Here is a 27,972-nt window from a genome sequence, read left to right on the forward strand (position 1 = left end):
CAAAAACAGAATAGAAACTTTCGAAATATGGTGCTATAGAAGAATGTTGAAGTTCTGGTACGTAGATCACGTAACTGATGAGGAGATACTGAACAGAACTGAGGACATCTGAAATTTGTGGTACAACATAACAAAAGAAGGGGTCGGTTGATAGGACACATTCTGAGTCATCAAGGGATCACCAATTTAGTATTAGAGGGAAGTGTAGGTGCTAAAAATCGTAGAGTGAGACCAAAAGATGATAACACCAAGCAGATTCAGAATGGCGTACGTTGCAGCAGACATTCTGAGATGAAAGGGGTGGTACGGCTAAGATTCATTTACAAAATTCTCTCGCAAAATTGCTGGTTCACATGCCTCCTGCTCACGTTTTTTAGTATAAGATTAAGATTTTTGTGCACTAATTTTGCTATGAAGAGTAAATTTTTGCTCGTCTAACGTAACTTCGAAATCTGTTAAACTATACACGAATAATTCACCTTCCTATGACCTTCATCCAAGCTGGCAGGTGCGCTTTAAGTCTAACATGCTCTGCTTTATTGGAACTACTGTTCTCAAAGTGTGCTGTTACATTTCCGAGATTAACGATAAATCCATAGCTACAGCATATACACACTTCCCACGTACTCCGTAAAAAAATAGCAGTCTGCATGAATCGAGACACCCGTTCGGTCTAGGCGAGACAGGAAACTCTCCTGGAAGCTATATTGGGGCTATCAAGGGTGCAGCTGAGGCTCTCAGTCTTCGCTTCCAGTAAGAACCGAACTTTAATGTCATCATTTAAAACTTCTCCGCTTGTAAAGTAGTTCGGTCTATGAACGCTCTTGAGTGCAGCTGCTAAATTTACTGTGAATGAAATGCACCGCGTCCAATACAAATTTGCTCAGTACTTGGCAGTTTAAACGCGAGTGTATTCTGCAGCAGGAAGCGACGATAAAACCTACGGAAGCACATGCTCCCCTTTAATGGTTCCCGTTAAACAAAATTCCATTCACCATGAATAGCTGTAGTGGAGGGAAATTTGCTTTTACGCTCTATAGGACAAACATTGGTAAGTAGATCTATAACGACAGAGAACCTCCTGGAGGGTGGAATGAGTCAATCGACACATCCAAAGCTAGATGAAACCAGAAACGACATACTGCAGTTGTATTAGCAGTTAAGTATCATTAATCTGCTGTACTCTATTTGTGCTTGTAAAGTCTACAGATAAACTACAGTAACACCATTATGAGACAAGCAGACATTTTGAGAACTGCGAATGCAGTATATCTTACCTTGTTTTCTTAATACTTGCTTGAATGTACTGATGATAATCGAAATTTAGCCGTTATCTGTGTGATGGAAGGCCGGTGGAGTGGCCGAGCGGTTCTAGGCGCTACAGTCTGGAACCGCGCGACCGCTAGGGTCGCAGGTTCGAATCCTGTCTCGGGCATGGATGTGTGTGATGTCCTCAGGTTAGTTAGGTTTAAGTAGTTCTAAGTTATAGGGGACTGATGACCTCAGATGTTCAGTCCCATAGTGCTCAGAGCCATTGAACCATTTTTTTTTTTTTTTTTTTGTGCTGGAAGATGAGAAACTTTCTTATAACAAATATTGTTACCTGCAGTACTCAATCCCAAATTTGTATTTTTCTGACATTGGTGCATAAGTTTCCTACAATTCATTCAGATACTAGGATTCTTTACCTACAGAGTGTTTCAAATAGAATACACGTATTACAAAACATCATGTTATCAGAAGTATCGATTGCTGGCCCTGGGCTCGATTATAGAAGGAACGAATATATTATCTAGTTTATATTCATAGACGAAAGATGCCCGTTATCTTCTTTTTGATTGGTTACCGTCACTTGTTGCAAAATGTCTATTCCGTAGTAGAAATCACTTTGTGCTCTCGAGGCTGCGAAGTGTAATTCCGTGATTACGGTGCAACGACGTTTCAGAATGTGGTACCAAAATGATCCTCCGAATAGGTGAAACATTTGCAGATGATACCGACAGTGTGTGGACATAAGATGTGCATTTAAAGGAAAGAGTCTGGCTGCCCACGCGTTTCCGACGAAAATGTCACACTAATTCCAGCCGCTTTGCAACGTAGTCCTACAAAATCAACTCTTGTGCCGGTCGGGAATAACAGTTGCTACAACAACAATTTCGCGCGTTTTGAGTCGTTGGTTGGTTACGAAGCCGTAGAGGTTACACCTGTGACGACAAACGCAAACGTGTAACATTCACCGCCGAGCTTCAGAATGCTTTTGAACCCCTGATGAAGCATCATGTTCAGTGAAGGAAGCCACGTTCCATCCTTTTGAGTCATCACTCACCTCATTGGTTTGATGCGATCCGCCATGTATTCCTCTCTGTGCCAGCCTCTTCATCTCAGAGTAGGACTTGCAACCTAAGTCCACAACTATTTGCTGTATTTATTCCAATCTCTGTCTTGCTCTGCTGTTTTTACCTTCTACAGCTCCCTATAGTACCCCGGAAGTGATACCGTGATGTCTTAACAGATATCCTACCACACTCTGCAGTGGAGTGTGCGCTGATATGAAACTTCCTGGCAGATTAAAACTGTGTGCCGGACCGAGACTCGAACTCGGGACCTTTGCCTTTCGCGGGCAAGTGCTCTACCTACTGAGCTACCCAAGCACGACTCAGTCCCGTCCTCACAGCTTTACTTCTGCCAGTACCTCGTCTCCTACCTTCCAAACTTAACAGAAGCTCTCCTGCGAACCTTGCAGAACTAGCACTCCTGAAAGAAAGGATATTGCGGAGACATGGCTTAGCTATAGCCTGGGGGATGTTTCCAGAATGAAGTTTTCACTATGCAGCGGAGTGTGCGCTGTAGCTAAGCCATGTCTCCGCAATATCCTTTCTTTCAGGAGTGGTAGTTCTGCAAGGTTCGCAGGAGAGCTTCTGTTAAGTTTAGGAGACGAGGTACTGGCAGAAGTAAAGCTGTGAGGACGGGGCGTGAGTCGTGCTTGGGTAGCTCAGTTGGTAGAGCACTTGCCCGCGAAAGGCAAAGGTCCAGAGTTCGAGTCTCGGTCCGGCACACAGTTTTAATCTGCCAGGAACCACGTCCAGACGTTGTGGGGTTGAGCGGCCAACCCTCATTATATACTCCTGGAAATTGAAATAAGAACACCGTGAATTCATTGTCCCAGGAAGGGGAAACTTTATTGACACATTCCTGGGGTCAGATACATCACATGATCACACTGACAGAACCACAGGCACATAGACACAGGCAACAGAGCATGCACAATGTCGGCACTAGTACAGTGTATATCCACCTTTCGCAGCAATGCAGGCTGCTATTCTCCCATGGAGACGATCGTAGAGATGCTGGATGTAGTCCTGTGGAACGGCTTGCCATGCCATTTCCACCTGGCGCCTCAGTTGGACCAGCGTTCGTGCTGGACGTGCAGACCGCGTGAGACGACGCTTCATCCAGTCCCAAACATGTTCAATGGGGGACAGATCCGGAGATCTTGCTGGCCAGGGTAGTTGACTTACACCTTCTAGAGCACGTTGGGTGGCACGGGATACATGCGGACGTGCATTGTCCTGTTGGAACAGCAAGTTCCCTTGCCGGTCTAGGAATGGTAGAACGATGGGTTCGATGACGGTTTGGATGTACCGTGCACTATTCAGTGTCCCCTCGACGATCACCAGTGGTGTACGGCCAATGTAGGAGATCGCTCCCCACACCATGATGCCGGGTGTTGGCCCTGTGTGCCTCGGTCGTATGCAGTCCTGATTGTGGCGCTCACCTGCACGGCGCCAAACACGCATACGACCATCATTGGCACCAAGGCAGAAGCGACTCTCATCGCTGAAGACGACACGTCTCCATTCGTCCCTCCATTCACGCTTGTCGCGACATCACTGGAGGCGGGCTGCACGATGTTGGGGCGTGAGCGGAAGACGGCCTAACGGTGTGCGGGACCGTAGCCCAGCTTCATGGAGACGGTTGCGAACGGTCCTCGCCGATACCCCAGGAGCAACAGTGTCCCTAATTTGCTGGGAAGTGGCGGTGCGGTCCCCTACGGCACTGCGTAGGATCCTACGGTCTTGGCGTGCATCCGTGCGTCGCTGCGGTCCGGTCCCAGGTCGACGGGCACGTGCACCTTCCGCCGACCACTGGCGACAACATCGATGTACTGTGGAGACCTCACGCCCCACGTGTTGAGCAATTCGGCGGTACGTCCACCCGGCCTCCCGCATGCCCACTATACGCCCTCGCTCAAAGTCCGTCAACTGCACATACGGTTCACGTCCACGCTGTCGCGGCATGCTACCAGTGTTAAAGACTGCGATGGAGCTCCGTATGCCACGGCAAACTGGCTGACACTGACGCCGGCGGTGCACAAATGCTGCGCAGCTAGCGCCATTCGACGGCCAACACCGCGGTTCCTGGTGTGTCCGCTGTGCCGTGCGTGTGATCATTGCTTGTACAGCCCTCTCGCAGTGTCCGGAGCAAGTATGGTGGTTCTGACACACCGGTGTCAATGTGTTCTTTTTTCCATTTCCAGGAGTGTAGATGTCGGATGTTGTAGACTGGGCAGACTGGTGAAACAGGACAGATGGCGAACTGTAGCAGAACTAACATCAGACTTTAATGCTGGGTAAGGTACAAGTGTGTCTGAATGCACAGTGCACATAATACTCCTAACGACAGCTTCCGCAGCCGACCGACCATACTTGTGCTAATGTTAACACCACGACGTCGGAAACTAGGACTGAAATAGGCTCGTGACAATTGGCATTGGACGATGGTGCCGACACCCCCGGGACAACAAGGCCGCCCAGCAGTGTTAGTGACGTCACACTAAGCGGCCCATAGCCGACGCAGCAGTCCACGGACACGTCCGTACAGACGCGCCTGATACTAACGATCTTCTGTCCGTCATACAGAAAGGAGCGAACTATAATTCGAACCAAAGACCAAATTATATATATTCTTGTAAACAGCATAAAGGTTCATAACGAAATACCGATTACATATACGGACAGGAATAGGTTCTAGAACTCCTCTGAAAAGTGTTTATCTTCAGTACCAGAATGAACATCAAATTGTCAGGTTTTCTAAATAGAAAAGCACTTCGTTAGTAACACACAGCAATAATGAGACTTGCAGTTGGTGATTTCTACGTGGAAAAGGAAATAAGCTGTAGAGAGATTGAAAATGGTATGTAAAGAGAGCCTCAGCCTTTTGCTCACATTCTCACATGTAATGCACTTGGTTGTTTTTCATTTCCTTACCTTTCATAACATTTTTAAAATTGTTTCAAGAAGTGTATCTTCAATAGCAGAGTGAACTTCAAATTGTCAGGCTTTTCTTAAAGGAAAGAGCAGTCCCTTGGTATCACAGTGCAAGACAGAATCTTGTGTTCAGTGATGTCTATGTTAAAAGGAGAATATTTGATATCTATCTTATGTTTCCATTATTTATTACTGGGGATACACTTGTAAAAATTCTTGAAAAGAGCTGTCACCAAGAACATATGAGTAAATTCACAATAGTCATGTGTTTTATGAGATAAAGCGAACTCTTGTTACCTTATTGTAAACGAAAGTTGTGAGGGTTTTGCTATGCATGACAGTGTTTAAGATAATTTACTTTCAGTGTAATAGCTTGAAAATGTTAAGTCCTGCTGTCAGTTGGCATTTGTCACCACCTGTATGCGAGTTTTAAAGCTAAATAGTGTTCTGACAATTATAAAATAGTGGCAAAGTTCCTCAATCGATTAAACTTATTCCTGCCCGTATATGTAATCGGTATTTCGTTAAGAACCTTTATGCTGTTTACAAGAATATATATAATTTGGTCGTCGGTTCGAATTATAGTTCGCTCCTTTCTGTATGACGGACAGAAGATCGTTAGCATCAGGCGCGTCTGTACGGAGGTGTCCGTGGACTGCTGCGTCGGCTATGGGCCGCTTAGTGTGACGTCACTAACACTGTTGGGCGGCCTTGTTATCCCGGGGGTGTCGATGGTGCAGCGACAGACCGTTGCATGGACTGATGAATCTCATTATGCCGATAGGAAGGCGCGAATCCGTCGTCTTCCAGGGGAACAACTCCTTGAAATTTGCACTGTGGGACGGAGAGAAGGTGGCATTATACTCTGGGAAACATCCACGTGGGCATCCAAGGATCCATTTGAGCTCGTGCAAGGCTTCACGATGGTCAAGATGAATCGCACACTGGTTGCAGACCATGTACGCCCATTCATGACGATCCGGTTTCCCGACAAGGTAATTCGCCAAGTCAGAAGGCCAGGAGTGTGATGGAATGGTCCCAGGAACACAATAGCGAGTTTCAGTTGATGTGCTCACGATCCTACTCGCCGGATGTGAACTCTATCAAACACTTCTGGGATATGATTGAACGTCGCGTCGCAGTTCATCACCACCGTCCCCGGAATTTACGGGATTTATATACAACTAGGGTCATACGCACCCATGTCAAAACTATAGAACACGAAGGCAGATAGGAGTTAACAAACGACTACATGTCAATCTCAATCGACGTAAGAGAAGACAGCTAGAAACAGGGGCGTGGAGAAAGGTCTAGAAAATACACCATAGAGAAACGGAGGTCTAGAACTAAAAGTTAAATGCCTTTCGCCATGTTGCTACGACGGATAAAAAGTAAAACGCGGTGGACAGCCCACACGCTGTTCGCTAAAAAGGCCGACTGATCAGACGGGAAACCCAAGCGGGAACGTAAACTGTTTCGTCACGAAATGGCGGACAGTTAAAACTTGGGCGCAATGTTCACGAAGTGGTGGGCGAACCTCACTTAACAAGTGGCGATGGCTAAAAAGGCAGTGCCCAATACGCAACCTAGTTAAAATGACCTCCTCGCTGCGGGAGGGCCGAGAGGGCAACACAGAGACCATCGGAGGGAGTACTCGTGGGCTGAGGGATGAGGATTGCAGCCTTGGAAGCAGAGTCAGCAGCCGCATTTCCTGGCAGACCGACATGACCAGGAACCCACATTAACATCGCGGTGGCTACATCAAGAGCGTGCAAGTGACAGTTTTCCTGCACCCATTGCATTAAGGGATGGGCGGTGCCCAGCGCGCAGAGGGTCTGAAGGGCGCTGAGAGAGTCTGAGCAGACGACACAAGTGAAAAGCCTATGTTGTCGGATGTAGTCCGTGGCCTAAAACAGGGCAAAGAGCTCTGCTATAAATACTGACCAGTGTGCCGGAAACCGAGACCGTGAAACGACGGCGTGAATGACGGAGGCACACCCGGCACCACGGTCAGTCCCAGAGCCATCAATGTACACAAGTTCCATGTGAAGGCTGTGAAACTGAAGGCGATTAAGCGAGGCTGGAGTAGTGTCCTTAGGAAGTGAATGAAGGCCAAGGTGAACACCGGCCGCCGCACGAAGCCATGGTGGCGAGGGGTTCACACCCACTGGGAAAGTTGCATATATCGTGAAGTTAAGCTGCCAAAGCAAGAGCCGAGAGTGAACTCCAGGAGGTAAAAGAGAAGAGGGATGCGCCCCATAATGGCGATCAAAGGAGTCATCGAAGGAGAAGGCATAGGATGAGTGGCCACGCATGGCTGACAAATGACATGAAAATCTTCTGAGGGGAAAGTCACGGTGGTAGAACAGTGGTAGTTCATCAGCTTCTGCATCTGCATACAAACTCTTAACCAGGCTAGTATAAAAGGCGCAAGTGACCAACGGACGCCACGATGGAGGATAGTACTGAGACGCCGGCCGCGGTGGTCTAGCGGTTCTGGCGCTGCAGTCCGGAACCGCGGGACTGCTACGGTCGCAGGTTCGAATCCTGCCTCGGGCATGGGTGTGTGTGATGTCCTTGGTTAGTTAGGTTTAAGTAGTTCTAAGTTCTAGGGGACTTATGACCTAAGATGTTGAGTCCCATAGTGCTCAGAGCCATTTGAACCATTTTTTTTTTATAGTACTGAGACGGCGTAAGAGAGACGGACGTGCAGATGCATAAACAAACCACCTGTAGTATAGTTTCGAACGGACTGAGTGACAAGTTTCCCTTCGTTTGCGAAGGACGTTTAATTTTTTTTTTATGAAATCACATTTTGACGAGGAAAATGAAGCTGAATTCTTCTTATGTAGAACAACACCCCCTTTGTTTAGTCACCATTCTTCTTACTGGTTTGTTGCGTCACGCCACGAAGTTCTCTCTCTTGTGCGAACCTCTTTACTTCTGAGTACTACGTCCTCAGTTGTTTGCTGAATATATTCCAGTCTCTGTCTTTTCTAACAGGTTTTATCCTCTACAGCTCGTTCTAGTACTACAGAAGTTAGTCCCTGATGTCGTAAGACATGTCCATGTTTCGTCCTCTTCCTCTTAAACATCTTTCCAAGTAATCTATTCTACGCTGATTCTGCGAATAATCTCTTCAGTCCACTCCCTAATCAGTCCACTCACTTTTCAGCATCCTTCTTTTAGCGGCACATTCCAAATGCTTCTTTTCCGGTACTCCCATAGTCCATGATTATTAAATGCACATTCTCAGAAATTTCTGCTCAAAATAAAGGCCAATGTTTGATACTAGCAGACATCCCCTGTACAGGAATGCCCTCTTTCCCTGTGTTAGAATGCTTTTTAATCGTCCTCCGCTCACCCTTCTGATGTTACTTTATACCCAAGATAGAACAATAAGTTAACTTTGCCTACTTGCTAGTCATCAATTTTGCTGTTAGGTTTATCGCTAGTGTCATTTCCGCTTCTCCTCATTACTTTCGTGTTCTTTGGGTTACTCTCAGTCCACATTCTGTACTCAAATGTGTGTGAAATCTTATGGGACTTAACTGCGAAGGTCATCAGTCCTTAAGCTTACACACTACTTAACCTAAATTATCCTAAGGACAAACACACACCCATGCCCGAGGGAGGACTCGAACCGCCGCCGGGATCAGCCGCACAGTCCATGACTGCAGCGCCTCAACCGAGCGAGGTGGCGCAGTGGTTAGCACACTGGACTCGCATTCGGGAGGACGACGATTCAATCGCGCGTCCGGCCATCCTGATTTACGTTTTCCGTGATTTCCCTAAATCGATTCAGACAAATGCTGGGATGGTTCCTTAGAAAGGGCACGGCCGATTTCCTTCCTCATCCTTCCCTAATCCGATCTTGTGCTCCTTCTCTAATGACCTCGTTGTCGACGGGACGTTAAACAGTAATCTCCTCCTCCTCCTCCTCCTCCTCCTCCTGCAGCGCCTCAGACCGCTCGGCTAATCCCGCGAAGCTTGTGTACTCATTAGACTGTTCATTCCATTCTACAGTTCTTACAGTTCGTCCTCATTTTCGCTGAGCAGCGAATCTTAACACAGATGGCATCCACCCTCAGTTTTAATTCCACTTTGGAATCTAATTTTTATTTACCTCGTCTCTTGTTCGATGAGTAGACTGATTAGTGAATAGCAGGGGAGGAAGAATGCATCCTTGACTGACACTCTTTTGAATCCGAGCACTTCGTTCTTGACCTACCCTTCTTATTCTTCACTCTCGGTTTTTGTACTTCATTTTATCCGTCTTTGTTATACCTTACATATGGTTTTTTTCAGAATTTCGAACATCTTGCACCATTTTACATTGTAAATGGTTTTTTATAGACGAACAAAACCCATGTTTGAGTCTTGACTTTCCTTAAATCTTGCTTCCATTATTAATCGCAACGACAGGGCGGCCTCTCTGGTGATTTTATCGTTCCTGCAGCCAACCTGGCAGTCATCTAACAAATCTTCAATTTTCTTTTCCTTTCTACTGAGGAGTATTCTTGTCAGTGATTTGGATGCACGTGAGGTTAAAAGGATTGTGAGCTAATACTCGTACTTCTACGGCCTTTCTATCTTCAAGATTGTGAGGTTGCTTTTTTTTCTGAATCTCTAACGATGTGTCTCATAGATTCTACACACCAGTTTCAATACCAGTTTGTTTGCTGATTCCCCCAATCGTTTTAGAACTGTTATCCATTCCATCTACCTGTTTTAATCGCCAGACTTCAGGAGTTGCGTTAAACAATGACTCTAATATTAGACCCTCTATGAATCTTCCATATTTAGAAAGAAAGAAGAAGAAAAATTCGAAAGAAAAGTACTAAGGAAAATTTTAGGACCTATATGTGACGAAAACAACTTGGAATGGAGAATAAGAAGAAACTAAAAGTTAAGGGGACTGTAGAAACACCGTAACATTGTCGAAGTGCTCAAGAGGAGAAGATTGAATTGGGCAGGCCATTTAGCAAAGAATGAAGAGAACAGACTACCTAGAACGGCATTCAGCAGAACAATAGATGGAACGAGAGGAAGATGAAGACCCAGAATCAGATGGTGGGATAACATTCTAGAGGACACAACTAGGATGAACAGCAACTGGACAACCAGCGCAATGGACGGACATAAGTGGAAGAGGCTCATAGAGCAGACGTGTGGACGATAAGGCCCTTGCCACATGTAAAGTAAAAGTATGAGTCTTCCATATTGACCCCATTTCTGCTTCTATAACGTTATTAGATGGGTTTTCCCCCTCAAAGTAGCCTTCGTTGTACTTCAAAAATGGTTCAAATGGCTCTGAGCACTATGGGACTTTACATCTGTGGTCATCAGTCCCCTAGAACTTAGAACTACTTAAACCTAACTAACCTAAGAACGTCACACACATCCATGCCCGAGGCAGGATTCGAACCTGCGACCGTAGCGGTCACGCTGTTCCAGACTGGAAAGCCTAGAACCGCACGGCCACATCGCCCGGCTTCGTTGTACTGTTTCCTTCCATACTCTCTCCCCTCTGCGTTTAGCAGTGGAATTATAATCGTACTCTTTACGTTGGTCCACATTCTTCTAATGTTGGCGAAGATTGTCTTGGCTTTTATATGTTCTGAATTAGTTCTCTCGACTACCTTTTTTTTCGATTTCTCCAAATTATTCTTCCGGCAGCCATTTCGCCCTGGCTTCCATGCACTCGCTATTTATGTTGTTCCTGTGTGACTACTGTATTCCTGCCTTTCCTGGAACTTTTACATTTTCTTCTTCTGTCGATCAACTAAAGTATTTCTTGACTGGCGACTCCATGGTGTTCTGTGCACCACGACCAGATAATGGATATAATTGGAAGGAGAAACAGCCTTGGTCGTATTTTTTTTTTGTTTTATTATCCGCAAAATCGATTTTCGGTCACTTAGTGACCATCCTGTAAGATACAATTAAAACTTTTAGACACTGGTATTAACAATTTTAATTGTATCTTACAGGATGGTCACTAAGTGACCGAAAATCGATTTTGCGGATAATAAAACAAAAAACAAAAAAAATACGACCAAGGCTAAAGTACATCTCTTGTTATCCAAGCTTTCTTTGCAGTTACCTATTTTATGGTTTCATTTGTTTGTCCAACTTCTGTGATTTCCGTTTTTGGAGGTGCCTATTTTTCTTGTAGTATTTATTAGCGGGGTATCTACAGCAACAGGGAACGTCAAACTCACCTCATCCTTCCTTAGTACGTCAGCATGAACTTATTTCATGAACTGCATTATTTGAAATAATCCATTACTACCAAGCTTATCAGGACACAGAACTCTACTCCCGTTATCCCATTTTCTGCTGCTGTTGATGTTCTCCTACATTCGTCTGACCAGAAATTCTCACCTTGTTATCATTTCATTCCATTTGCACCTGCTGTATCTAGATCGAACGTTTGCATTTCCCTTGTCTGTTATGTAATCTTTTGTTGATGGAGAAATTATCATGACACTTTTTTAATTACACGGTCATATAGTTCAGTTGGTTCAATAGGCACTATGGGACTTAACTTCTAAGGTCATCAGTCCCCTAGAACTTAGAACTACTTAAACCTAACTAACCTAAGGAGATCACACACAACCATGCCCGAGGCAAGACTCGAACCTGCGACCGTAGCGGTCGCGCGGTTCCAAACTGTAGCGCCTAGAACTGTTCGGCCACCTCGGCCGGCACACGGTTATATGTCCTGTGGCTACATATTATTTGTCTTTGATGTAGTAGTTCCCATTGCCTTTCTTAGCCGCATTCCGGTGATCATCGCTGATATTTCCGCATTTTATGCACAACTTCCCATCTCAAGGGAAAAATGTGCGACGAAAGTCTGTCTGCTCCTCTGCTGTATTGACAAGGCCGTTGGCAAAAAGAGGGTGACTGCTTGTACCATAAGTGTCCGGCCGCCATTACTGATGATTTCCATTCTGAATGTAAGCAGTGGTTGGAATCGAAACCCTGATACAGGATGTTTTGATTACTAAAGTGACTGCCCCTAGAGAGCTAGAAAAAAAATTAGTTCCGTTTGAAACAAACGAAGTTGTTGTCGATCTCTCTTTATTGAATGCAGTAATGAGAAGAACATTATCTCACAATTCTTTTGGGTGAAAACAGAATTACAAATTCTTAGGATATAAGCAGGGTGTGTCTCCTTAGAGCCGTCAGATGATTTCCTTTGGTGTTTGGGGAGATACAAATGGCTCTGAGCACTATGGGACTCAACATCTTAGGTCATAAGTCCCCTAGAACTTAGAACTACTTAAACCTAACTAACCTAAGGACATCACACACGCCCATGCCCGAGGCAGGATTCGAACCTGCGACCGTAGCAGTCCCGCGGCTCCGGACAGCAGCGCCAGAACCGCTAGACCACCGCGGCCGGCATTGGGGAGATACAGGCAGTTTCGTTTCTGCAATGTGTAGCTGGAGTCCGCCTAAACAAACGTTGCCCATTTCCACTTCCCTGCAACGTGTAATGTCAACGGAAAACTTCGCATTGTTGCCCGTTACAAAAAGCAAAACAAAAAAATAATATTTAAAGAGGAATTTAACGAGCCCATTCGATACAGTGGTCCCAAGTTAGTCTAGTACGAAATTCATTTTATCGATATGTATTCACAGGCACAGTAAAACACGACGAATAATCAGTACTCCAAGAGCAGCTGAGTAGCGCAGCTGCAAGCCGGTAGCAGACAGGGCACACCATAGTGCACATGAAACGAGAAGGGGCAAGTCGGGAAAGGAAGACGTCACGAACAACTGCTTAGCGATGTGACAAGTGCTATAACACATTGAAGCTGGCAGTGGACTCGTTTCAGCTTTTTTTCCGTCAAGCAACAGAGCAGAATACAGCATGTATACGCCATCAAAAGTAACAGACATGGTTTTGATAACGGATAAGCACTGCGAAGGCTTTCGTTTACAAGCATTGTGTCTAGTTGTTATTACTGTAGTGGGTCTTTCTGACAAGATTCGACGATACAAATTTTATTTGTTTATGCATGTGTAAAGTTGCCAGGGAGGCAGCTCGGGTGTACGCTGAAAGCTATGCGGAACCAGAAGGGATGCATCCTTAAGCAGATACGTTTCCGGCTGCAGTACAACAAGCTGGAGAGACAGAGGATTTGCGTCTGGCGAAACGCCAGTAGAACAGGCGTGTGCAACATCGAAACAATGGCACTGCATTGGATATGATACACACAATTTCGCACAGCAGTACAAAGCCGCTCACTGAGGAATTACAATTCTCGTACTTCACGGTGCATCACATTTTAAAAGATTTAGACGCGCTCCCAATAGTCGGCAGGTGCACCAAAGGCTTCCAGTGCATGACAAGGCCAGCAGGCTAATCTTTTGTGAGTGGGCATTAAGCCAACCTATTATGTGTTTTCATCTACATCTACATCTACATCCATACTCCGCAAGCCACCTGACGGTGTGTGGCGGAGGGTACCTTCAGTACCTCCATCGGTTCTCCCTTCCATTCCAGTCTCGTATTGTTCGTGGAAAGAAGGATTGTCGGTATGCCTCTGTGTGGGCTCTAATCTCTCTGATTTTATCCTCATGGTCTCTTCGCGAGATATACGTAGGAGGGAGCAATATACTGATTGACTCTTCGGTGAAGGTATGTTCTCGAAACTTTGACAAAAGCCCGTACCGAGCTACTGAGCGTCTCTCCTGCAGAGTCTTCCACTGGAGTTTATCTATCATCTCCGTAACGCTTTCGCGATTACTAAATGATCCTGTAACGAAGCGCGCTGCTCTCCGTTGGATCTTCTCTATGTCCTGTATCAACCCCACCTGGTACGCATCCCACACTGCTGAGCAGTATTCAAGCAGTGGGCGAACAAGCGTACTGTAACCTACTTTCTTTGTTTTCGGATTGCATTTCCTTAGGATTCTTCCAATGAATCTGAGTCTGGCATCAGCTTTACCGACAATCAACGTTATATGATCATTCCATTTCAAATCACTCCTAATGCGTACTCCCAGATAATTTATGGTATTAACTGCTTCCAGTTGCTGACCTGCTATTTTGTAGCTAAATGATAAAGGATCTATCTTTCTGTGTATTCGCAGCACATTACACTTGTCTACATTGAGATTCAGTTGCCATTCCCTGCACCATGCGTCAATTCGCTGCAGATCCTCCTGCATTTCAGTACAATTTTCCATTGTTACAACCTCTCGATACACCACAGCATCATCTGCAAAAAGCCTCAGTGAACTTCCGATGTCATCCACCAGGTCATTTATGTATATTGTGAATAGCAACGGTCCTATGACACTCCCCTGCGGCACACCTGAAATTACTCTTACTTCGGAAGACTTCTCTCCATCGAGAATAACATGCTGCGTCCTGTTATCTAGGAACTCCTCAATCCAATCACACAATTGGTCTGATAGTCCATATGCTCTTACTTTGTTCATTAAACGACTGTGGGGAACTGTATCGAACGCCTTGCGGAAGTCAAGAAACACGGCATCTACCTGGGAACCCGTGTCTATGGCCCTCTGAGTCTCGTGGACGAATAGCGCGAGCTGGGTTTCACATGATCGTCTTTTTCGAAACCCATGCTGATTCCTACAGAGTAGATTTCTAGTCTCCAGAAAAGTCATTATACTCGAACACAATACGTGTTCCAAAATTCTACAACTGATCGACGTTAGAGATATAGGTCTATAGTTCTGCACATCTGTTCGACGTCCCTTCTTGAAAACGGGGATGACCTGTGCCCTTTTCCAATCCTTTGGAACGCTACGCTCTTCTAGAGACCTACGGTACACCGCTGCAAGAAGGGGGGCAAGTTCCTTCGCGTACTCTGTGTAAAATTGAACTGGTATCCCATCAGGTCCAGAGGCCTTTCCTCTTTTGAGCGATTTTAATTGTTTCTCTATCCCTCTGTCGTCTATTTCGATATCTACCATTTTGTCATCTGTGCGACAATCTAGAGAAGGAACTACAGTGCAATCTTCCTCTGTGAAACAACTTTGGAAAAAGACATTTAGTATTTCGGCCTTTAGTCTGTCATCCTCTTTTTCAGTACCATTTTGGTCACAGAGTGTCTGGACATTTTGTTTTGATCCACCTACCGCTTTGACATAATACCAAAATTTCTTAGGATTTTCTGCCAAGTCAGTACATAGAACTTTACTTTTAAACACTCTACTCGCGGATGAGTCAACGTTTTCCATCGCACGTGTGCCAAATCGCACGCCAAACATTGCTGGGCCTCCCTGAAGCCCGATTGATTGCGTGAGGCAAATTATCAACGTCGATAGATCATCGATTGCTGGGATGGTATTATCGACAAGCGTGTCGTTGGACTCCATGTTTTTGAAGGCATGTTGAGCGTACACCAATTTCCTTCGGAACGAGATGCCTGCTCTGCTCGACGATAGTCGTCTTGGGATGGGGCGAATGGTTTGCGTCCAACAGAACAGTACAACCAGCCAGTGCACAGCGTCTGCGCGCCAAGATGCACGACATCGTTTTCCCAGTAAAACAATAGCCACATACATGGATGTTGATATGGACAACCAGTTCGTCCGATCTGTTTGTCCTCGACACCTGCCTGTGGCGTACAATAAAGAATAAGGGGTACGCCTACGAAGAACAATGTGAAAACAGTGAAGAGACGGGAAGTGTGGCAGGCCTTCTCTGCGCTTGAGCGGTCACGTGATGCACTGCTTGCTAAAGCTAGCATCCGTTCTTGCAACGGCGTCAGGAACAAAAAGTCGGTTTGTTTGAGTATTCAGTAAGGGACTGACCCAATGGAATAATGATTAATTTTGTGATCCTGCTTCATTTTGACTTTCCTCTGTTTTACTGTTTTTGACTAAGTATTTATTGACCTCTTTACTTTGAGTAGACTTTCTTTTTTATATCGTGTGGATTGCTAATGAACCGCGTGTCGGTAAGGAAGTGTCAATTATGAAATTGTAAAATAAGTTCATTGTTGAATGTACAATGCAGAACACTTATGAAAAATTGCTTTGTTAGCAACTACGTAGCTCATTGACTGTTTAATTGTTCAGGAATTACTTTGTGATTCATTAGTCTTTCGTCTCACTAAGTGCAGTAACTAAGTGAAATAAAAGCTGTTTAGTCTCCTTTCGGCAACATTCCATTCATATCAGACAATAGGAAAAATTCATTAGATATTATCGTGCTAGGGACATGGAAACAAACACTTGCCCCTTCTGTGAAATCGTCTTGTAAGTGATAATGTACTGAGCTGTATTACACTGATCAGCCGGAATATTATGAGCACCGACCTACTATCGACGTAAACCCGTCCAGGTCATATCAGCGTCACCTGGCAAGGAATGACTGCTAGTCAGAACACACATGGTGCACGTAGTATCAGTGAGCGTGCGGTCCGTGTGTGGACTGTGGAAGGCCCACGATCTATCTGAGCTTGACTGAGGGTGGATTGTGATGGCTCTAAGTTTCGGAACGAGCATTTTCGAAACTGCACGACTTGTGGGTGCTGGAGGAGTGTTATGGTACGTGTCTTCTACACGTAGCGAATTCAGGGTGAAACCACGTCCAGACGCCGTAGAGTTGGGTGGCCACACGTTATTACAGATGACGGACGTCGTAGGCTGGGCAGATTGGTGAAACGAGACTGGCGGTGAACTGTGGAGGAACGGGCATCAGACTTTAAAGATGGTCAGAGTACTAGAGTGTCTGAGCACACTAACGATGGGCCTCCGCAGCCGACAGATCCATCCAAGTGCCAATGTTAAAACCAAACATCGGCAACCACGACTGAAATAGCCACTTGACCATCGGCGCTGGACGCTGGCGCAGTGACAGAGTGTTGCATGTTCTGATGTATCCCAATGCCTTCTTCATCATGTTGATGGGAGGACGCGAATCCGTCGTCTTCAGGGGGGAGGGGGGGGACAGCTGTCGACATCTGTTCTGAGCTCGTGCAAGGTACCATGACGGCCAAGGAATAACGTACAGTGGTTGCAGACCATGTACACCCCTTCATGACAATCATGTTCCCCGAAGGCAGTGAAATCTTTCAACAAGGTGATGCGTCATGTCTCGAGGCCGAGAGTGTGATGTAGTCGTTCGAGGAGCACAGTGGCGAGTTTCTGTTGATGTGCTGACGGCCCTACTCCTCGGATCTGAACTCGATCGAACACATCCGGGATGTGATTGTACGTGGTGTCAGAGCTCATTGCCACCTTCCCTTGAGTTTCCGAAATTTAGGAGAGTTGTGTCTGCAGACATGGTGCCAACTCCCTCCAGCGACTTACCAAAGCCTCACTGTTTCCATGCCACGACGCGTCGTCACTGTTATCCAAGCCAAAGTTGGACATACAGGCTGTTGAGTTAGTGGTTATAATGTTCTGGCAGATCAGTGTGCTACGGTGGCTACCTTGATTGTTCTTACCCGGTCACTAATCCAGTTCATACCCACAACAGACACCGAAGGATTGATAACATCTATTCGCCACGTTTCTCTTGCCCAACTTGTCCCGTCTCATATGTTGCCATGCCGAACGCCGCGTGCTGCCTGTTACCAGTACTCCGTCGCTGGTGGAGTACTCAATATTCTTCATGTTTTACTAGCTCTATCAATACATACCGATGACACGAATATCACGATAACCTAATTTTGGATCGCTCTACTGAATGGACACGTTAAATACAAAAAAAATCTTATTGTTTGTAATGCTATTGACTAGAGTTCACAGGAGAGTGATGATGGACAGCATTTGGTTGATCTTACTCCAGCTGCACACAGCATAAACGAAATATCAAATATCTGCTGAAACACCACAGAAAGTGCGCCCGATCTCCCATGGCTTCGTTTTGTTAGTGTGTGGATGGTGCCAGCCCAAAGAAATAGTGGTCATCATGTACTTTATTTCAACAAAATCGTCAGTTCTTTTCCCAATGAAACCAAAATTGTTTTTGAAGTAGAATTTTACTGGCCGTTTCGATACAGCAAGTCCAAGTTAGTCGAGTCCGACATACGCTTTATCCATACGTCTTAACAGGTACAGTAAAACAAAGAGAATAACCAGTACGTCAACAGCGAAACTACCACCCTTACCCGCACTGACTTTCACGGCTTTGTAGCAGCGCTAATCAGTTGCTGATACCGTACTGTTCTACTGCCCTGTTTACACATATCGATAAAACGAATATTGTACAACATTAATTCGGAACCACGCTATCGAATGGGACCGTAAACTTCCGCTTTAAAAAATCATTTTGTGTGCAACGAGTAACAAAACTGCGCTTTCCTTTGAGAAGAAAAACGTTACGACAAGTATCAGTTTGGGATGACTCCAGCAACGTACTGCAAAAACGATATTGCAGATATCTGCTGAAACGCTAGAGAAAACGGTCCTGATAACTCTTAGGATAATGATGACGTGATCCACGTGTTGTAGAGCGCGGAGGTATAATGTTGCATGGGCGTACTGACCTACAAATTATTAAACAAGGTACACTCAGAGGTCAAAGTTATTGTGAGGATGTGTTCTTTCCCCATTTGCATCTTTTCAGGGCTGAACTCGGTCATAAATTCATCTTTATGGATAGCAATGTGAGACCAATCCAACTGCTGAATTGAATGAGCTCTTGGAACGAAATGATATTCGATGAATAAACTGGCCTCCCCGGTCCTCCGGCTTAAATCCCATCGAACATGTGTGATATGGACTGGGGAAACTAACAGCAACATGTCTACATGCACCAATGACCAGTAGTTGTTAACTGGGCTCGTGGAGGAATGGATCGCCCTACCAACTTTGTGAGAATACATTGAAGAGCACAGATACTGTAGCAGCTGTCCCTATACTTGGTTCAAGTTCCAGAAGATAGCTCTGAGCACTATGGGACTTAACATCTGAGGTCATCAGTCTTCTAGACTTAGAACTACTTACATCTAACTAACATAAGGACATCACACATATCCATGCCCGAGGCAGGATTTGAACCTGCGACCGTAGCAGCAGCGCGTTCCGGACTGGAGCGCCTAGAACCGCTCGACCACAACGGCCGGCCTTCAAGTTCCATCGAGCTATATTACACGTAATGTGAAAGGTAGTCTCGTCCTGGTGTTTTGCGCGCCAGCGTGTTTCTAACTGAAAAATCCATTAATTTGCCATCCTAAATTTGTGTTCCATCGAATTTCTCCTCGTATTTCTGTTGTGACCGATTTAATGAAAATTATATTTTTGCACCAACTCGGAATCATCCTATTTTGACAGAGACGAGGCAGTGTAACTGCGCTCGAAATGAATCAGCTTAAAATCATATTCCGCTGTTAAAGTTTGTTTTCTATGACTTTCGTAAACTAACCAAGCAGAATGCCTGGGTGGTTGCTCTGAAAAGTACGCAACCGAAAATACAAATTGGTGAAAACAGTCACACTTATTATATCAACCATTCCGCTACGCGTTTCGGAGGGTTAAACGTCTGTCATCAGATGGATTTATATCAATTATTAAGGGAAGTATGTATAATAATACAACATCTGGGTAACATGTGTCACTTTCTAACAGTGGTTACGCGCTCCTTTTCAAGTCTTACTTAAATCATATACTTTATACAGGGTGGTCCACTGATAGTGACCGGGCCAAATATCTCACGAAATACGCGTCAAACGAAAAAACTACAAAGAACAAATCTTCTCTAGCTTGAAGGGGGAAACCAGATGGCGCTATATTTGACCCGCTAGATGACGCTGCCATAGGTCAAACTGATATCAAATGCGTTTTTTAAAATAGGAATCCCCATTTTTATTACATATTCGTGTAGTACGTAAAGAAATATGAATGTTTTAGTTGGACCACTTTTTTCACTTTGTAATAGATGGCACTGTAATAGTCACAAACGTATAAGTACGTGGTACCACGTAACATTCCACCAGTGCGGACGGTATTTGCTTCGTGATACATTACCCGTGATAAAATGGACCGTTTACCAATTGCGGAAAAGGTCGATGTCGTGTTGACGTATGGCTACTGTGATCAAAATGCCCAACGGGCGTGTGCTATCTATGCTGCTCGTTATCCTGGACGACATCATCCAAGTGTCCGGACCGGCCGCCGGGTAGTTACGTTATTTAAAGAAACAGGAAGTGTTCACCCACATATGAAACGTCAACCACGACCTGCAACAAATGATGATGCCTAAGTAAGTTTTTTAGCTGCTGTCGCGGCTAATCCGCACATCAGTAGTAGACAAATTGCGCGAGAATCGGGAATCTCAGAAACATCAGAGTTGAGAATGCTACATCAACATCGATTGCACCCGTACCATATTTCTATGCACAGGGAATTGCATGGCGACGACTTTGAACGTCGTGTACAGTTCTGCCACTGGGCACAAGAGAAATTACGGGACGATGACAATTTTTTTGTACGCGTTCTATTTAGCGACGAAGCGTCATTCACCAACAGCGGTAACGTAAACCGGCATAACTGAGCAACGGAAAATCCACGATGGCTGCGACAGGTGGAACATCAGCGACCTTGTCGGGTTAATGTATGGTGCGGCATTATGGAATTAAGGATAATTGACCCCCATTTTATCGATGACAATCTAAATGGTGCAGTGTATGCTGATTTCCTACGTAATGTTCTACCGATGTTACTACAATATGTTTCACTGCATGACAGAATGGCGATGTACTTCCAACATGATGGTTGTCCGGTACATAGCTCGCGTGCGGTTGAAGCGGTATTGAATAGCATATTTCATGACAGGCGGATTGGTCGTCGAAGCACCATACCATGGCCCGCACGTTCACCAGATCTGACGCCTCCGGATTTATTTCTGTAGGGAAAGTTGAAGGATATTTGCTAGCGTGATCCACCGACAACGCCTGACAACATGCGTCAGCGCATTGCCAATGCATGTGCGAACATTACGGAAGGCGAACAACTCGCTGTTGAGAGGAATGTCGTTACACATATTGCCAAATGCAATGAGGTTGACGGGCATCATTTTGAGCATCTATTGCATTAATAAGGTATTTACAGGTAATCACGCTATAACAGCATACGTTCTCAGAAATGATAAGTTCACAAAGGTATCACACTGGAACAACCGAAATAAATGTTCAAACGTACCTACGTTCTGTATTTTAATTTACAAAACCCACCTGTTACCAACTGTTCGTCTAAAATTGTGAGTCATATGCTTGTGACTGTTACAGCGCCATCTGTCACAAAGTGAAAATGTGGTCCAACTAAAACATTCATATTTCTTTACGTACTACACGAATATGTAATAAAAAATGGGGGTTCCAACTTTAAAAAACGCAGTTGATATCCGTTTGACCTATGGCAGCGCCAACTAGCTAGGCATGTTTCGTTCTTTGTAGTTTTTTTTTCGTATCAAGCTTATTTCGTGAGATATTTGGCCCATTTCAAGCATAAAGAACGATCAAAAAGTATCCGTTTGAGGTCGTTACTACAACTTTCATGCAACCTAGCTCGACTCCGATATGGGCATATAAGCACCGACGTGTAGGCAAGGTGATTGTACGGCCTTAGATCTAATCCTTTTGGATCATCATTTATACACAGCCGATTTCATTCCACATACTTCCTTGGCGTACCCAAAATTGAAAGCCGCGTTTTCTGATCCAGTTATCGCCGTTTCTTTTGTGTTATCTTCCATGCAAAGAAAGTACATTATTATGTCCGCTCACTCTAGTTTAATCTTTTCTTTTTCATGTTTCCCGAACCATTCAGACTACTGCAGACAGCACATACTATCTTCTCCATAAATATACCTCACTGTAATCAAATTATTTAGTGGATGACGTAAGAAGAAATGATTTCTGTTTTTTCTACTGCATTTATTTCCGTTGGCCTCACTTCTGTGATAGGCGTAGTTCGGGTTTTCTTTTCTTTTTTTTTTCTTTTTTTTTTCTTTTGGATGGTATGGAAAGTAGCACCGGCCGATGCAAAATGCTCCTCGTACAGGATAAGAAACTACCGTTGTTCCAAGGGAGAAAGTAAATTAAAGGTGAAAATGCTGCTATGCAATTATGCTGATAAAAGCAAAGAGTTCTATCGGCAGAACCGGTTTTTCTGAGCGCTGGGGGGGGGGGGGGGGGGGTACTAGTGCTAGTCAAACACTAACCGAACTGCGACATAGTCGGACAAAAACGAGGCAAAAAGAAACAAACGGCGTAACTAACGTATATTGTGTTGCACGAACAGTATCTAAAAATGTAAATTGATACTATGTATTCCAGCAGATGCTAAGGTGAAATGAGCCTTGCTAAATGAAAGCGCGGGGAATCCACACCTATGTTACTTCCTACCTGGCAGGACAAGATAGGGTGGTACACTACTGGTAGCTATCGCAGCAGGAAATGCACCGTGAAAACGAAGAGGTGATCCTATTCCCAGTAAAATCAGAATCACTCTCCCATTCAAATGCAGAGCGTAAAATACAGCGTAAGGAACAAGAAAATTAAAATTCAGCTCTTCTACTGAATGAAAATGAACTCAAATTCCGCATCGCATACAATGCTCCTTATGAATACTCAATTTGGAACTTTGTTTCGAATATAATTTTGTGAACTGGTACATGCGAGCGTACTTATTTTCACCTGATTAACTGAAATCTTCAGTAACTTAATGTGTAAAATAACTGCGATGATAGTCGAAATTTTGAATAGTAGAATTGAACGTGGATACAAATGATGATCTAATATTGTTTTATGTAAAATGATGGTAACTGCATATGTCAATTAAATCTGATGTACTGCCACGCATAACCGAGAAATATAAACGGAAGTAATTCAGTGTCCAACTCATAATGTATAGAACAGAATTAATATACTGCCCCTAAGCTCTTACTAAAACAATCAAAACACTTCACCACCCGTAAAAACACAGAATCAAAAAATTTCTTAGATATTATTCTCTGTCATTAAATTGAGATATTCGCAGACATATAGCACAAGTATTAATCGATAATATGGTTTATGTGATCAAAACTGCACTAATAAATGCCGGCTGGGGCGGTTCTAGGCGCTACAGTCTGGAACCGCGTGACCGCTACGGTCGCAAGTTCGAATCCTGCCTCGGACATGGATGTGCGTGATGTCCTTAGGTTACTTAGGTTTAAGTAGTTCTAAGTTCTAGGGGACTGATGACCATAGATGTTAAGTCCCATAGTGCTCAGAGCCATTTGAACCATTTGAACTGATGACCTCAGAAGTTAAGTCCCATAGTTCTCAGAGCCATTTTGCACTAACATACAAGAAAACACTGACTAGGCGAATATAAACTATTAGCCTACAAATGTAGTCGAGAACAGCCAAACACATGTTAACGAGCTGGAAAATTTATATAGAGCCTCTGCTTGAGCTCTAAAACAATAAAAACAAGGCATAGCTTATTATAGTCTTAAGTAAACACTTTGTTTCGGTACACAGCAATTTCACTGTGTTCAAAACTGGAAACAGCTATTGTGGGAAAAAAATACAACCTGGCGTTGTTATGATTTGCACTGATTAATAGAATGTGTATGGCATGTGTGTGTGTGTGTGTGTGTGTGTGTGCGTGTGTGTGTGTGTGTGTGTGTGTGTGTGTACTGTTACACGAAATAACGAGAAAATTATAGTAACCAAATCACATATATTTGCAGTTTGTCATGGGCTTCGTTGGTGCAATATGTATCAATTCTGAAGTTTAAATGCAGTAACTGAAATTTATTACTAGCAATATGACAATTATTTGCAATACGAAAGCAATTTTAAATTTTGTTTTAAGCAGTTCTAAATTATTTACAAGCTTTTGAAAACCTATATTACCGATGAATTTTCTTGGATGGAGAAATTCCTTTTCAGGCATCGTAAGTTACATTCCGGTCACACGGAGTAACATTAGTCGCGGCAGACAGGAGATAGATAATGTTAATATCGTATTAATTAATTGCAGTAGCTTCCATGGAAAGATCCCAGGACTAGTCTCGGTTATAGTCGGTAATAATGTCCACATAGTACTAAAAACAAAAAACCGGCTGAAACATCGTTAATAGCGTGTTTAAATCTATACGCCATAAGATTATGTTTATGGATGTTAGTACAGGTTCCGAATGGAAAGTAATATGGTTGGACATAAGTGTTGAGGGTGTGTCAGAAATGGTGGCTGGGTCCTTTTATATACAGCTCTCCTCGGGATCACTGCTGGCGGAATATTTCAGGGAAAACTTAGAAGTTATGCGCAAACGTCCTGTTCATGTTACATTATCACGAGGAGATTTCAATTTACCAGCTATAGACTGGGAGACTCAAGTGATCCAGGCTGGTAGTAGAGATATGGAATGGGGAAACAACAAAGCAAGTGAGAAGCTGAGAGTAGTAAAGGGCCAGTTCACAAAAGAACATTACACTTCAACGAGAATGTCCGCCCCCGGTAGCTGAGTGGTCAGCGCGACAGACTGTCAATCCAAAGGGCCTGAGTTCGATTCCCGGCTGGGTCAGAGATTTTCTCCGCTCAGGAACTGGGTGTTGTGTTGTTCTAATCATCTTCATTTCATGCCCATCGACGCGCAAGTCGCCGAAGTTAGCCGGCACGGTAGCTCAGCGTGTTTGGTCAGAGCGCTGGTTGGCCTCTGTAATAAACAAACTGAGTGTAAGGAACAACAAACGAACTTTAACGGATGTCATGTGACGTCCGCAACGACCAAACACAACGATCAACAAAGAACAAAATGAAAAAAAAAGTGGCGTCATATCGAAAGACTTGCACCAGACGAACGGTCTACCCGACGGGAGGCCCTCGTCACACGACATTTCATTTTTACATTTCATTTCAACGAGAAGAGAAAGAATTTAATTAAAAAAAGTACTCCAATAGTTCTCTCACAAGTTAAGTTTGAGTTCAAAATTATACATTTCAAAATTATACATTTTCCATAACAATAGATCCAAAATCAGTAAACGTTATCTATCGTATCAGAACAATGAGCGACTATGAAAAACGGAGTGGAATAAATGGGCCACGGTAAGGAATGTGCTTAGATAAATGCAAAGGATTGTCAATAAATATATAACATTTACATTTTAAGTTAAAAATAGAAACGATGAAATTACATAAACTTTGATTCAGTTACATTTTAATTAAGAAAATATACATAAAGCATCAAAAGACTTAGTTGATTTTTCGGTTGACCCTTTAACACAGAACATCAGAAGAGGCAACGAACGTTTATAAGCAATGTGAAATGTATAATTTGGACCATGGCAAATAAGCGAGTAATATGCAAATCTGAGCCAAAGCGAAAAAAAGGTGGCAATGTACGTAGCTTGACTTTTAAATTAAAATTATTCAGGCTAGTTCCCTAAAAGACGGTGTAAAACAAATTTAAACAAAACGTCCTCAAGACTCCACTTAAAAAACATGCCGTGAAATTAAAGCTATTTACCAAGCCATGACAAATTATTTTTATACGGTAATTTATAAACCGGCTCAAACCCTACTGATGCATACAATAGGGACAAATTAACAAATAACTCTTTTAGATAACACCGGGGTTAACCAAGGCGTTCAATGCACAGTATAAAAGACTGTGGCACAACAGATAACTTCGAATGTTTACACACTACTCTAGTACCTTCCGCCGCGGAAATCGAACACGCGGCAGAACAAATGGACGTGGTCAGCCCATAGAGGGCTCCGCCTCCGCGGCGGCTATTCCGCGCAGCGGCTCTCGCGGAGCGAGGGCGCCACCGCTAAGCCACGTGCAGACAGCGGCCAATAGCCGCTCTGCCCTAGTCCAAACTCGATCCTCCTCACCCGCTTGTCTCGCCCACCCTCTCCCACCCCCGCCCGCTGCCGCGCCTGTATTCCCACGTCCCACCTGCTCTCCATCTCTCCACCCTCCTTACCCTCTCCCAAGGTGGCTTCCGCCAGCTCCCCTCGCTGACGATGTCCTCCTCCCCTCCATCTACCCCTCCTATCAACTTTGATCCTACCCCCCCCACTTCCTGTGTCCTTTCCTTTGGGCACCCTCCCTCCCTTCTCTTTCCTTTTCCCCCGCCCCCTTCCTCCACCCCTCTTCCCCCGGGCTTTCCCCTCCCCCTTCCTCCCTTCCCCCTTTCTCCCCTGCCCGTGGCATCTCTGCTCTCCCCTCTCCCTCTCCCACCCCCCTACTCCTCCTCTCTTGGCAGGTCCCCAGACTCGTACACGGTTAGTGAACATTCGCGCGCTGGAGATGAACGTCTCGTGTTTCTGTGTGTGCCGTCGTTTTGTGCTTAAGTGGATCAGTATTATTCTTTCTGTGCCCCTACGTTCACGTGTGACAATTTTCGTCTCTGTATGTGTCCAAGTGTCTGAACAATTTTATCTTGGACTCTACGCCCGTGAACGGCACCTTGTATTTAAAAAGTGTTTGTCTCCGTTTATATGTCCACCATCTTTTTTCTCTAATTGTCTCCATTTGTATCTTTGTGTTTCTCTGAGGCCAAAGAGCGGCGTAGTATGCTGCTGCAGGCCTGCCTGTAAACAGGTTTCAAAATAACAATAAAGAAAAAAAAAGCCCTAGTCCAGTCAGTCTGGTACTCGCTCTGGATTTCGTTTCTATCTCGGCGGTACTGCGTTCTGGTCGTTACTCGTTGTTGACATTTGCCTGGCTCTGGTTCCGAGTGGATTTACGTTTGGTGTTCGGTGTTGTGGTTTCCACAAGCCTCCGTTGTTTATCTCTTCCTCGTTGTGTCGCTCATAGACGGTCGTGGTCGGTTGTTGTCGGTTGTCGTCGGTCTGTCGTCCGACTCGTCCTGTGTTTACCCGGTGGTGCGTGCTCCACTGCTGGCGGCTTCCCCGCCTGGCGGCTCCGATCCGCAGCCCACGGCGTTACCCGCTGTTAGTTGTGCTTACTACAACTACTGCGCTCACGAAGCAAGTCCAAAAGTTCGGCCATTCCACTTTGCCCTTAACTGCTGTATATATGCAACAACAGACGCGATACTGACACAAATTTCCACCATATCCGACCGACGTATTTCTCAGGCATGCAAACTGACCGATTAGCAACACATCCTCTCCATGAAAGTGATATTCAGTTCCGTCATTTATTTAGAGCGTTCATGTCCCACATGAGTTGCAGCTTTTGCCCATGAATGGCCATCCTTCGACTATCGGCAGTAAACGAGTGGGAGCGACCGCACACCCTCCGCCGTTTTATCGGTTCGGTTAGCACAGGACGTGCCCTTTGGCGGGATGCGAAGGAGGCGGCTGCTTGGCTACAGAGGCAAAGAGGTAAAACCTCGCTTCCGATAGATGTTAAAGCACAACACGGCATAGCATTATCCAGGAATTACCTTGACAATTTAGTCCGAGAACCGACTCGGCAGGACAATTTCTTACATTCCCTGGTTGCGAACAGGCCCGGACTTCTTGGCCCAATTAATACAAAAGATAATTTGCTGCACCGGCTGCTCCCAGGTTTCCAACCCAACTGGTGGTGTAGGCACGCTCCTGCCACAATAATGACAGGATGATTTGTCTTTGTTACATCTCCCAGTTAGGTCGATATTACACAAGCTCTGAGTCTGAAAAAAATCTATTTTCTCCATCTATTTTGAACTTAAGGGTGTCGCTTTGAGTTTCTAATCCAAAAGGTGCCATTGTGCAGAATCGGCTCAACACGCAACTGAAGGCCATTTATCGC

The sequence above is a fragment of the Schistocerca cancellata genome, chromosome 7, assembly GCF_023864275.1.
Source record: "Schistocerca cancellata isolate TAMUIC-IGC-003103 chromosome 7, iqSchCanc2.1, whole genome shotgun sequence".
Taxonomy (NCBI): domain Eukaryota; kingdom Metazoa; phylum Arthropoda; class Insecta; order Orthoptera; family Acrididae; genus Schistocerca; species Schistocerca cancellata.